The sequence below is a fragment of the Rhipicephalus microplus genome, chromosome 1, assembly GCF_043290135.1.
Source record: "Rhipicephalus microplus isolate Deutch F79 chromosome 1, USDA_Rmic, whole genome shotgun sequence".
NCBI classification, from domain to species: Eukaryota; Metazoa; Arthropoda; class Arachnida; order Ixodida; family Ixodidae; genus Rhipicephalus; species Rhipicephalus microplus.
Window position 1 is genome coordinate 19,170,680 of NC_134700.1, and position 14,312 is coordinate 19,184,991.

The following is a 14,312-nucleotide window of genomic DNA, read 5'->3' on the forward strand; positions in this document are numbered from 1 at the left end:
ACGTAGACGCCACGCTCATTTTCAACATTTGTCCGCTCAGTAGTCGTAACAATATTCGTTTATTCGAAGAAGTGTTGAAGCACCTTCATTGCTTTGCCATTTTTTCGGATAGACATGGACCTAGTAATTTATTCAACGCAAACAGCCGCTCGGGATCTAACTTATGCAGTTCCTGTTCTAGTCGCCTTCGGTGTGTGTCATGTTTCGGACAGTCGAGCAAGAGGTGACAGATATCCTCGTCGTCATGGCCGCATGAGCATGCTGACGATGTTGCACGCTGAATACGAAGTAGGAAGTGCTTTGTGTAAGCAGTTCCGAGTCGTAGGCGATGTATGAGTGAGTAGATTCGTCTTGGGAGGTCACGGTCTAATTGGCATTTAAGATTAAGATCAACAGAATATAGGATCAATTCTTCTGTTTTGTCTGTGAACCAGGTAGACAGGCATATTTCACGTTTTGTTGTTCTTAAAATTCTATTTACATCATATTAAGATACCGGAATGAGGTACGTTTGCGTAGAATTAAGGGCGGTTTTCACCAACTCATCCGCCATTTCATTTCCCTTAATTCCGCAGTGACTGAGAACCCACTGAAATGCCACTCGATGATTCGACTTCGTAGCTTCTGAGAGCTCTTTTAGTATAGCGTATACTATACGCCCATCAATGTGTCTTGAAGTGGCATTTTCCACACATGCGAGTGCTGCCAGAGAGTCTGTAATTACCACCCATTTTCTTGGTGTCGTTGACAGTTTAATAAATCTTATGGCAAGCAAAATCCCTACGAGCTCCGACATTGTTGAAGAGGAGAGGTGGCCCAACCGACATGCATATTCTTCGTGCGATTGCGGAATTAAAAATGTTGATGTCGCTGTCTCTTTGGTGACGGAGCCGTAAGTGTACACGTGAGTGTATCCTTGGTACCTGTCAAACAGATGATGTGATGCGAACTGCTGTGCGGCAACGATTGGCTCTTCACGTTTGCTGCGAAGTCCTTCTATTGACGTTTCAATAATTGGTAGCTCAAGCAGCCATGGTGGGTCCAGTATCCAAGGTGTTGACACAGGAAGCCGGGAAATGTACTGTTGGTAGACATAGTGCCTTTGCGCTCCGGCACGGTTCACGATGTTGGATATGAGCGGATGTTGAGGGTGTTGCATGACTAGTCGAAAGAAGTGCCGACATGTCTCCACATTTTTAATTCCTAGAAAGGTGGGTTCTCTTGCCTCTGCCAGTGTCAGAGAACTTGATGTTGCCTGTGAAACCGCCAGACATATGCGTAAGCTTAGTGCTTGTAACAGCTGGAGTAGGTGTAGCGACGTCTGAGAGATGTTGTGGAGAACTGGCGCAGAGTAGGCAAGTTTCTGTTGGATTAGTGCACAATGGATGTGGAGTAGAGACGCTGATGTACCACCTCATTTTGTTCCCGCGATGCGACGTATAAAACTTATGGTGCAGATCACATGATTTTCTTGATCAGCAACATGCTCACTCCATCTGAGTTGGCTATCTAAAGAGTTGGCTATCTAAAGTAACGCCAAGGAAGCGATGCTTTCGTGCGATTTCAAGTCTCTGGCCAACCTTAAAAAGCTTCAAGTTTTTCACTGTCTTTCTCGTGAACCGCAGAACTACCGACATGGTGACTCGACGACGTAATTCATACCGAGCTCACAGAAAGCTAGCGCCCGTGAGACGTCAAGGCCAGACTGCAGTTTTCTACAACGGGCGTCTTTTGCGACACAATGGTTCTTGCTCTTGAGCCCCACCGATAATACCTCGCGAGGTGAGAGTTTAGGCTTCCATGCAGGAGAAATTCTCGATAATAAAGTTAAAGAGTCTCAATCTATACAAGCAGAAGTGGGTGGCTTCAGCGCAAAAGAAAATGCCCACTTTTCATCCCGCATTCCAGGAAACCACTTATGCACGCAGCACAGTCACAGTGCAAGCTGGCAATATCAATCTACCATAAGATAGAAGTGAGAGCGCAGTCTCTTCTCCTATTTCTTGGTCTTCAAGTCACAAGCATATTGCAAATAAATAAAGAAAATCTAGTTGCGTGCGCAAGTCTATAATAAGAATAATTGCCAGAGACAGAATAACATCGAAACATCGCAGCTTGCGTGTCGATATTATTCATAGAAACAGGTCGTGCTTGAGCTGGCCCACTAAAATTGATCGATAGTTACCTCCATGCCAGTCCATGGAGCTTCAAGCAATCAGATCTGTTTCAGGTTGAGCTTCATTTTGTCGCGGATCTACGTAGCGGTGGCATAAGCATCAATGGCGTGCAAGTGTGAACAGCATGCTTTCTATGCGTTCGCCAACATGCGCCGTCAGTTTAAAACCACAGTGAAATTCTATATTTAACGTTTTATATTCTATATTTATTGAAACTTGCTTCATTTATTTGTACGCAAACGTTATTGCAAAAAGTTTTCGTGATGAGGCAGCATAAGTGAAACCTGGGCAAATTTAACCATCAGATAACCGCACGAAATGATAACCATCATTGCGTGCGTTCCAGATTTGGCATCAAGATTTCATAGATTACTTTTTTGCAACACTTGAAAATAATCATGCTTGTTTATCTCTGGAAGGTACCCACTATCTATTTATGGACATAACAGTACAGTATTAAGTGAGAAACGCTTAACGTTTCGTCTTCTGCGGTGCAAGGTGTGTCGGTCCAAGTGGTCTCTGGTTTGTTGTAAATTCTAGTCAGAGGAGCGTGACGTTGCGTCTATTTAGCTTCGTCATCGTTTTGCAGTCGATTTAAAATGAGTTTAGGCAAGACGCGCTCGTGAAAAAACATGAACTCGATGCAATATCCTGCACTGCATGAAACGCTACACCTACGCGCAGCGGTGAGTGGACGACGCTTTGTTTAAACTGTCAAATACGACTCGTAAAGCTTCAACGTCGCAGCAAATTACTGACCTATAGTGATCTTAAGCCTCTTTGAATCACAATTGCACTGCTTTAGTCCTTTTCACCGCACCGCACTGCCCGCACTACGAGAAAAACGAAACTGAAACTAGAAAAAGGTCTGTAGACAGTTCGATAGCTAACTTTATCCAATCCGAAGCCTGTACTTCCCATAATTCTCATGGAGGTACATGGTCGCGGCGCCAGATTCCTTAGAAGTGTGGCAGCTTGGGCTAGTTGGTATGACATGATGATAGTTATAGCGCGAGAACAGAACGACGACAAAGACAAGAAGGACACGAGCGCCAACTTCGTGTCCGTCTTGTCTGTGTCGTCATTCTGTTCTCGCGCTATAACTATCGCCAGATTCTTCTCTAGGTATTGTTCTATGCTGTGTGCAGTCGAAATGACGTTGTGTAAGAAAGACCGGAAACAGGCGCTGTGCTTCAGCCAATCATGGTAGCCCGAATCGGACATGGGTACGAATTGGACACCACGAGAATAGCTCCCCTGGCACGAACTATGGCCTGACGAAGTAGAAGGACTTCAGTAACAGTAATCAGTACGAAATCTATGCAAAACAACTAAGACACAACCTGCAGATGCACCAAAAGGCGGAATGAAATGAGACTTGCGCATTGCAGGCTGCAACTTGTGGGAAAAAAAGAGGAGAGAACGTGACGTTAACCTTGAGAACGACGCGGACAAGTTCCGTTTCACCGGGCGGTGCTCCGCTGCGCCACCGGCGGTCAAGTTGGAAAGGGTGGCACGTCACTATTCCAGTTTCGCAAAGCGCGGGCTGTTTGAACGACACTACTCGTATGCCGATCGCTAAAACTTGATTTTATTTTTAACTAAGCAGTTCATTGGCATGAAACAAGCACTGCGACGCTATTTAAACAACTGAAACTTCACCGTTGCAGTTTTCGTTATTCACCTGAATCTTCCGGCATGCAAACAGCGAACACACACTACTGGCTACCCTTACAATTGAGTGTTTGTTCTGTGAGGTTGTTCACGGCTTTACTTTGGTACTACCTCACCATTTCGTAAACTCGGCATTTGATATCTGTCATTTCTTATGGTTCGTAGCTATATTTATTCTCTATGAGCTAACGCATCGCATTCTAGTTAGTATTCAAACAAATCTAATACACATCGGTATGCTCTATCGAATGTTCTTTCACTTACACGCACTACTTCGTTCTTGCAATATGCCCTTTCTGAGTGCCCCCCCCCCTTTTTTTAAGAGTGGGCGAATGGTGGGAGGTTCTTTTCTTAATTGATACTATTATTTCACGAAGTGCTTCTTTGACTACCATAGTTATACGACACCGGAGTAGGCTTTGTATAAGCAGTCTTGAAGATTATAAATAAGACGGTCAATTTCCTAAGGATGCGTCATTCATTGATCAAAAACGTTTTAGGTCTTTTGCGTTAAGGGGAAACATTCCTAATTTCCAAGATGGCAGATCTGGACACTCGTCCCAGAGGATGCATAACACCGCCTGGTATTCAAGCGCGACCAGCACCTTAACGACGGGGAGTGGTTGCGACACGCGTCTGTCATCTTTAATACTCGGCTCACTTTCAAGTCGTGTTGAGCACGGCTTTCATCCTTTAGTTTCGCTTGCACTACCAATTCTGAGCACGTTAGTGAGTTGCAGTGCTCCATAGCTTCAGTTTGGGTTGTTATCGGCACCGCTCGTATAGACCTCAAATGTCTTATTCACCCTTCTGTGTTATATTTTGTGTGCACTTGTGAAAATCACCTGGAGTACAGTGGCAAAGCTCGTTTTCAGTTGTATAAATTTTCACAAAAGTGCAAGTGGCGTCTCACTGAAACACACGGAAAGGAAAGTTTGTGGAGGGTCGCGAAAACGCTTGCGACGACCAAGAAAAGCTGTTCACAAGGTGGCTGCTCGAAGCCTGGCGTGAGTCCAGAGAAACTCACACACATATCGCCAGGAGGGTTGCGGAACAGGTCGCCTTCGAGTGAAGGCTATCCGCCCAAAGTCACAGAGACGTCGGCGGAACGATCGCGCTCACGGCCGAACACATTCCTGCCGCTTGTCTAGTACTCGCGCCAGCATGCGCTGTGCGCTGACGAGCGACGTTGTGGCAGTTTTTCATACCACTCGGCTTGTCAGGTGCACAGCTTGCAGGAAGACCTGCCCATTTTGGCTCAATCCGCAATAACCCGGGTTTATGCCAATGCGTTTAGACACTGCTGTCGAACAGTGCTGAATTGCTTCAAGTACGTGCCTTTCCTCAGAACTGTGAAACAGAATACGTGGCTGCTGCAATCACGATAGGCTCCGACTTGGATGTCGTTATTCTGCTCCTTGGAACAGATCTGCACACGTTTGGCAATTGTGAGAAACGGGTTCATTCGACGACGGAGCGGATATTCTCGTCTAGGCTAATGCACCATGCCGCGCCCATGAAGTACGCGCAACAAGCCGAGTCAGCATTTGGCCGTGAAGGTGAGAATTAGACGACTCGCACTTACCAGGCAGGTGTGCCACTTGCGCACAATATCCAGTCTTGGCGACGCACACAGCGGTGAGTACACAAAGCCCCGCGAGCGGTGGTACGCAGATCAGCGGCGCACGACAGCAACACACACGCCCGACTGCCTCACACAGCCGTCGCCATTTCGCTTTCGTTGTACAACCGGAATCTCGAGTTGCCCACGAGGCGGCGCGCCATTCGTCGGAAATCCCTGCACGCGTGCAAGGAGGCCGCGGGTTTCTCCCCGGCTTCCGGCTGGCAGCGACGGCCTTGAACCTGACCGGTGTCCGTCTCGGAAGAAAGTGTTGTGTGTCGCCGCGGGTGAAGGAAAAACAGGATTCTCCGAGGAGGAGGGGTCAAGGGGCGCATGCACGCGGCGGCCTTGAGAGGCGTCCCCGGGCGCACGCTCGGCCCAGTAACAGCAGGTGTCGTATCCCTGGCATAAAGTAATTGCTGTATGTGCCGCGTCGTCCGCTGTTGCACAATGATGAGTTATTGGCTCATCAGTTGAGAAAGTACGATCCAATAAACTGGCAGTGAATGCGGGGAATCTCTTGCGGGCGAAGTGCTTGGTTGTGTTTGGCAGAAGCTAAGAGGTGGCTGTTTATCATTTTAATACATCGCTGCTAGAGCAGATAGCCATTTGAAGCCACAGCCAAGTGGCATTTATCAAGCACTCACTGACATGAGTGAACATCTTTGGGTAAATTTAGCCGATGCTTACATGCCAGTAAGCGCGATAGTATAATAATGCATGTTTCGTGCTATGCATACTACGATATCCTGCTCAAAAAGCGACTGCAACAGCTTCTTGACATTCATGAAGCGAATTCTTGTTAGAGGGACACTTGGTTTTGGTACACGTTGAAACAGCGCAAGTAGGCGTGCGTGCAAGGGAGCCACACGTGCGCTCCTCGCAACAGATAAGAAAATAAAGAAATGTCCGATAACTGCGTGTGCTCCTTACTACCATTTGTTCATCCAACGACATCTGAAAAATGACTTAGCGATGAGGCAACCACGCTCACTATATTTTGTTAAATGAGGAGGTTAGTAATATTTACTATCAATCAATTATTATATCAAACACTTAATCTTTATTTTGGCGTCAGAAATGTAATATGTTGCAAATAAGTATGCTGGAGGAGGTGCAAAGGTTACAAACCACAGGTGGGATCTCCTGTGCAAAGGAAAAACGAAAATACGAACAACGAAAGAGCAACTTCTTTAGGTGTTACAGGTAGCAAGTAACTTCAAGAATTTTTTCTTTTTTTACAAACAAGGCAAAATATAGGAAATAACAAAATGAAGCAGTTATACAATAAATAAACATTTTTTTAGTTCTGTCTTGAAAACATGAATGTGCAATAAGTATTTCGGATCACATGAAAATAGGTGAGAAGCAATGGATGCTTCTTTTTCCATAATTATTGCAAGTTTTAGGTACCAACAGATTATTGCCGACCGCGATTCTAGTTTTATTGGAATTATTCAACAAGACAGTAGGAGATATGCTGATAGTGAGAGTGCAGTGGAAAACCCTGAAAAAAAGAACACACACAATATAAACGTACATTTGGGAGACGGGTGATATGTCAAGCTGCCGAAAAAAACTTGGTTCATCTCTCGCTAAAGAAAACTGTGTAGATGAGATGCAGCGGGTGCTATCGCAGCGACGTTGACGCTGGCGCTCATCAAGCGAAAGCCAAGTAAAAACGTCCTTGGCTGAATACCGAACGCGCGATTCAGTGCCTACGTAAACGGTGTGGCCAGTATACGGTTGTGTAGCGCGAGCAGTCGGTTTTCTACTAGCAGATGCTGCCCGCGTTGGCCTTGCGAGGCGAAGGAGAGGGATGGGAGCGACTATTTTGCGGGTGTCTTCCTGGACCGGAACGAGACGCGAGCACACGCAGTGGGGGTGTGCGGAGGCCGGAACAGCGTTCAACAGGCTATGCAAAGAGCTGCTTCACATATAATATGATCTGATGGAGTCTGGCGTGAAGAGAAAGTTATAAGTCGCATTCCTTGTTTTCGCATTACCTTCAATGGCCGAATGCGAACTGCATATGAATTACCTCACGGTGTAATGCAATAATCGAGTTGGCTGTGCATGAATACATAATACAATTTATTCAGATTGTCAATGTTAGAACGCAATCTCCCCTTGGTCAATGCTCTGATACCGTATGAAATCGTTTTACAGATAAAAACTTTATTTATTTATTCATTTATGTCAATATACTGCAGGCGAATTTGGCCCTAGAGGAAGGGTAGTACACATAACAGAACAAATTATAAGGATGGCCTGATACACGCACTCATACAATTTTGAACATGGGTGAATAAAATAGGGTGTATATAACATCTGGTGCATTTAAATCAATAACATTATTACTCAGAGAAATAAAACAACACAGGCGCTTAGGAAACATGATCTAACAAAAGATATGCTCATCGATAGCTTGGTCGAAGTGGGGCGACGTAATCACTAAATCTGGAAGTCTGTTGCAGTCCACTGTATTATTGGGAAAGAGCGTAGTAACATTTTGAATCCACTTAGCTTTAGCGAAAATTGATTCCAGTCCATGAGGCCTAGTGTGTATTGTTCGTCTTGTTGTAACAGGACGAAGGTATGGCAAGTCACCTACATTCAAGCCACCAGATACTAGAGAGTTTGAAAAACACTGGGTTCCCAAGCTGCGTTGCACAGGTCGCTCTTGCGTTCGGAGGGTCAGCAGAGCTAGAGAACTGGGTCAATCGCAGGCTGCGTTGGGTCTAACGCACGGGGCGCTACCCGTGGCAAATGAGAAATATGGGAGACGTAGGCCATACGGCACCGTGGCTCGCGCTCCGTCTGCTTCGTCTGGCTGGCAACACAAGACGCCTCGGGTCCCCACGGTATAGTTTTTGATTTTTGGGCCTTTGGTCAACACGAACGCCAGATCCCAAAATTGGCTTGGGTTTTGCGCATGTGCCCTGGCGCGTCGCAAGCTTCTTGGGTCCCCAAGCTTCTTGCAGCCCCATTTTTCAAACTCTGTAATATGTTATGTAGTAACTTTATGCCATGAAACTTTCTTCTGTAGAGTAAAGAAAATATTTTGTTTTTGGTCGTGAGGGTACTCTAGAAACCTGTTCTCAGAGTGGAGGTTCTTTGTGAGGTGGTCATGTGCCGCCTTTTGGATGGCATCGCGCGAGTTGGTCGTGTGGACCACGTTCCACAAACTGTCGCCAGTGAGCCGTTCACTGAGTGCGAGCGATTTCCCCAAGCTGGTAAAGCAGAAGCCACTTAACTCTCGTCAAGGGCTTCGCGTCATGTGCGGAGAGCGTATACGCGTAGACTCACCTATTAAGAGGACTGCATAAGTTGCCCTGGTGAGCGAGCACGCGCTCTATCAATAGAAAACGCTGGAGGAGACTTCGGCCACAGTCTCGCCACCGAATAAACGTTGTCATTGGAAAGGCTTTGATCAAGTGAAATAGTTGAACAATTCTGGTGTGAGCGTCTTTCGTAGGTTGGTGTACATCTTTTAGATCCAAAGCTCCTTGTGGTGTGGGCTGCATCCTTACCTCACTCCTTCTTTCCCGCGGTGTCCACGACCCACTGCACATGGATGTTCCTTCCCCTCTGTCTCCGCTTTTATGCTCCCCCTCTCACCTCTACCGTGGCGTCCGAACTCGCAGCACATGGGCGTCCTCTCACACCTCTGTCTCCTAGCCTGCGCTCTCCACCTCTATAAGCACGGAGTAATGAATCACAGCTGGGGGCATTCCAGCTGGCACATTACATGTAAAATATGGTGGAAATGATGTGACGGTGACCATATTTACTGGTCACAATGGCGCATTGTTATGAGCTCATGCTGTGCAGTCTAGCTCGTTTGGAAGTTAGCGTTGATGGTGGTGGTGGTAATATCCATTATCTTTGCCTTGTCGTTAGCTACGCAGTGTGGTTGTTGTAACCCGAGCCACGTTTACAATCTATTGTAAAAGAACTTGTTGTTGGGCTAGATGGTATAAAATTTCAAAAAATTAATTTCAGCGCAAACACATGATACATTCACGTGCACACACACCCAGGCATCAAACAGACAGGGCGCTCACTTCGAACCGATTTCTTCACAGCACTAAGGCTTGAATATATACATGGGATATATGCGCGCAGTAACATCAAACACTCTAAGGCAAAAGGGTGTTAAATGAGTGTGTGGTTTGTCTTTTTGGGAACTAATGGGGCTGCCACTACCATTAATTCCTATAAGGACAGTTACGATCCGTTTGGTTCTTTCCACTCGCCTCTCGCTTGTTGCGCGACATTTGCTGCTGCCGCCAAGGAAGCCGAAGACGAGAACTTTTCATCTGCTGCCACCTTGAGGAAACGACCGCTCCAACATCATCTGGATATAGAGACGTTTATTTGTTTCTCTTCTCTTTTTTTCACTGTCCCTGCACCCTTGGTTTTATCCCTTGTCTCCCATTCAACCACTCTTACAGTCCAATTGTAACGCACCACTCTTACAGTTCAATCCGAACGCACGGATGTGTCTCTCTTCGCCACAATCTCGAAGACCCACCGCCTCTTGCCCACTCATCGGTTCTCCGCCGTCGCTCAGGTTTCTTTCACAACAGTTCCAGGAATGGTCGACGACGGGCGTTGCCGGGTCGTGGAAAAGCGCCTCCGAGTAAGTTCCCGCGATGCCGGGCTGGCAGGTCATCAATACAATTGGCCCGTGCGCCAATGCCGTCGCCTCCGCTGATTCTGATTGTCCGGCGGACACGCACGTGTACCTTCCACGTGTACCGGCCACCTGCAGCCCGGCTTGGTCTCCTGTAAGGCGCCATAATTGAACCCCTTGGGGCACAGGAGTTGTCGCGTCCTTTGTGGCCAGAAGACTGTCATCGTCCCGCATTCCGGTGGCCCTGCTTCCTTGTTGGCGAGGGGTCGCCGGCCGCGGGGTGGGTAACATAATGTACTCGGGGCACCCATGAAGTTCGAGCCTAACACCTCTCCTCCAACTGTGTTGCACTGTATCTATGACATGCGACACAAACAACCGCATATGCAAACATGTTCACTGGCTCGACACGTGAGGCACCAACTGTCACTCGTACCTCGTTGACTCCGTCGCGCGCACGCGCTAACAAAGCATACACTCCCCTTAACTCGCCGTCCCTTTTATGCGTCATCGTTAGGAGTCACCAACCGCGACATTGCGTCGGCATTAGCGTTGAGACACCCGTTTTTGTGTTCAATTTCCAGGTTATACTTCTGTAGTGCCAACGCCCAGCGTGTCAGCCTAGCGCTCTTCGGAGTGGTTAGAGTTAGAAATTTGAGTGGGTTATGATCGGTAATCACCTTGATTTTAGCGCCAAACAGCCAAACATCCAACTTCCCCAGTGCCCAAATGATTGCATAAGCTTCATTTTCTATTGTGGCCCATCGGGTCTGAGCCGGGCTAAGCTTCTTGCTCAGAAAAGCGATAGAGCGCTCCTTGCCCACCAGATCTTGCTGTGCCAGGCACGCACCAACGGCGTAATCGGATGCATCTGTCGCGAGGATAAATTCTTTCCTCGGATCTGGTGCCTGCAACGCCGACGCCTGCACTAGACAGTTTTTCACCTTGTCAAAAGCTTCCTGCGCCTCTGTATTCCAAGGTAATTTCTGCGGAATACGTCGGCCAGTTAGGTTAGTCAGAGGCATAACGACTTTGGAGCACTCGGGCACGTAGTCCCTATAATAGTTGGCTAGCCCTAAGAAACTATGAAGTTGTCCCTTTGTTTCGGGAGCCGGGATCTTCTTTATCGCCCTGACCTTCTCTGGATCGCCTTCGAATATCACTCCTACTGCAGTTACTCGGGCGTGATATGCGCGAAGCTTGTTAGCGTGAATGGTTCTGCGTGAACCGTCCTTGAGCTCAACTAAATAACTGTATGGTCGCAGTTTTTCGACCACTATGATTGGTCCCTTCCACTTCGCCACTAGCTTCCCTTCTCCTTCCTTCTCGAGCCATAGTACTTGGTCCCCTGTGACAAACTGTTTGTCTGTGGCCCTTAAGTTATAGCGTCCTACGTACTCCTTCTGAGTGACTTCACTCTGTCGGGCGGCTCCTTCGCTAGCTTCTTCCAAACTACCTCGAAGCTTCGCAAGATATTCCGCTGCTGGCATACCCAATGATTCCGGCACTTCCCAGTCTCCTGACCAAGTCCTTTTGAGAATGGATAAGGGCCCGTTCGGCACCCGCCCGTACATGAGCTCGAACGGTGACCGCCCTGTAGTCGCATGTGGGACTTCACGATATGCCCATAACAAAAACGGAATCATTCTATCCCACTCGCGTCCATGTTCGCTGACTATGTGAGAAAGCATTCTTTTGAAGGTACCATTCCAGCGCTCGACTAAGCCGTTGCTTTGCGGGCGAACGGGCGTGGAAAATCTCGGTGTTGCCCCCAGTCTTTGCAACATCTCCTGTGTCAACCTTGACGTAAAGTTGGTGCCCTGACCTGAGCAAATTGTCTCTGGCACCACGTGTTGAGAAAATATCTGCAGTAACGCGTCACATGTAGCCTTTGCCGTTAGTGAACGGAGGCATACCACCTCTGGCCATCTGGTATGTAAGTCTACGACACAAAGAGCATAGCGGTGACCTCTAGCCGAAGGAAGTACCATAAGACCAATGCAGTCCATGTTTACTGTCTGAAACGGCGCGCTGGGCCTGGCCAGGGGCTTTATCGGAACCCTATCTATCTGCCTCGTCTGCGATTTCACCTGGCATCCATGGCATGACCTACAGTACTCCTTTACATCTCGCGACATCTGCGGCCAGTAAAATGAGCTTTTCACTCGTTGTAGTGTTTTCCGCTCTCCTAAATGACCTGCCCATGGTGAATCGTGAGCCATTTTCAGCACTTCTTTGTGCCTGTGTGATGGTAGCACTAGCTGTTTGCAGATGAAACCCGCGAGGTGTTCCTGATGATACAACAGCTCGTCCTGAACTAGCATACCATGCGTTCCGGCCTTTGCCTGCGTCCAAGCATCTCGCAAAGCCGGGTCAGCTTCCTGAGCCTCACGAAACTCCTGTCGTTTGCTTTTGATCGGCACGGAACCTTCGCTGTTGCTCTCCGCGGTTGTGACGCCTGCCATCGCCCGTTGCTCCTCGCATGCCTCATCTGACAGCTCTACTATAGTTTCGGTCTCCTCGACTGCTGAACTCTCATCTGATACTATGTCACGTTTAACCCTTTCCTCGAGAAACTGTGCGTAATCGTTGGGCGTGATCAGCGCGTCGGTGCCGTCTAGCAGCTTATCTGTGATTGCACAAAGCACGGCCGACTGCACCACCTCGGACATCACGTAAGGACTTCCTTCAGTAGCTATGAGCGGCACGTAAGCCAACTCAGCGGTTACCTGTTGCCCGAACGCTCCCGTCAACTTTATCTGCGAACCCGTACCATCGTACTGAGGTACCACTGCCTTTCTGATGACGCTCACCTCCGCTCCTGAGTCTACCACGGCGTTTAATGATCGACCTGAGCTCTTAAGCGTTACAGTTTCCAGTGAGGGTTGTTTCTGCTCTTTGCGCTGCCACAACCTGTCGGTCATTGCTATTTCTGACCCGAATGCAGAAGCCGTCACCCTCGCGACCACTGGACCGTTTTGTTGTCCTGCTGGCCTAGTGCCTTGCCTTGCACCTGAACCCTCATTGGGGCAGTTCCTGGCAATGTGGTCGGCACCCTTACACTCAAAACATCGCCTTTTCCTGTTTCCGTCCGTGGGTGTATCTACCGCTGTTTTAGCTTTCTATTACCACTCCTCTAAATTTGCCTTCTTTTGTGCTGCCTTGCACTTTTCGCTCTCCTCGAATTTCTCCGCGAGCCTAGACACGCCACTGGGCAGCAAAAAGGACTCCTGTTGATTACAAATGACATGCGCTCTCGCTTCCGGGCTCAAACATTCTTACAAGCGATCCGCGACGACTAGCTGCTTGAGTTCCTCGAACGTGCCTACCTTTGAACTCTGGACATAATAGTCGAAATAATTCTCAAGGCGTACGGCAAACTGATCCCAGGACTCCCTTTCTCCCTTTTTCGAGCCCGCAAACAGCCTCTTGTACTCCGCCGCCGAAAGCCTGAGACCCTCCAAAATGCTTGACTTAAGCTTAACATAAGCTTTGCGCTCCTCTGCTGTAAGCCAGCACAGCAGCCCGCGTGCCCTTTCACTCAAATGTGGCGAAACTAGCCTGGCCCACCATTCGCTCGGAACTTCATACAACTCGAGCGTTGCCTCAACATCCTCGAACCACATTGGCGCAAGCGCCTCTTGGTTCGGCATTGGTGCCACTACACCCTTTAACAAGCTTGCGAATTTCAGTCGCCTGTCTTCCTCTGACCTTCCGCCAAGCGCTACGCTGTCATCGCTCTCGTTGGACTCTGCCCCATTACGGGCTCGTAGCCGCTGGCTTTCCAGCATCAAACGCTGCTTCTCCGTTTCCGCCTCAGCAATTTTTGTTTGAAGCTGGAGCAGCGCTAGCTGCTGTTCCGACGCCGTATCTGACGTGCCACTACCATGACTTTCCGTGCCGCTGTCGGCGACTCCCGACGCCTGCAAGTTTCCTGCCCCGTCCCCGTTCATTTCCGAGTTGTCCCTTTCTCAGTCTCGCAAGTTGTAATGCTTTGTCATCGCTGGTGCCCAACAGAAAATCAAGAAATACTCGCCTGAAGTAGCCTTGGGGTGCGCTCTTCCTTCTCGAAATCCGGTGGACTAGCCTTGCTTCGTTGATCCCGCAGCGTGGTAGTCAGTTGAAGGCGGTTGTCGTCAGTCTCGGCCGATGTCGCTCCCTGCTGTCCTCCTCAGTTCAGCCATGCAGATCCTGTTGACTG

General features: G+C 48.4%; 1 protein-coding gene across 3 annotated transcripts in view; it reads right to left on the reverse strand.

Moving 5' to 3' along the window:
- LOC119178160 (dual oxidase maturation factor 1) overlaps positions 1 to 5,606 on the reverse strand; it is a 328,683-nt gene extending 323,077 nt beyond the window's left edge. Inside the window, exon 1 of one of the 3 annotated variants that reach the window (XM_075888330.1) lies at positions 5,437 to 5,606. The gene's annotated coding sequence lies outside the window, so the exon portion shown is untranslated. The remainder of the gene's footprint in view (positions 1 to 5,436) is intronic. The other 2 variants (XM_075888294.1, XM_037429336.2) reach the window with 2 other exon arrangements.
- Positions 5,607 to 14,312: the final 8,706 nt, after the last annotated feature.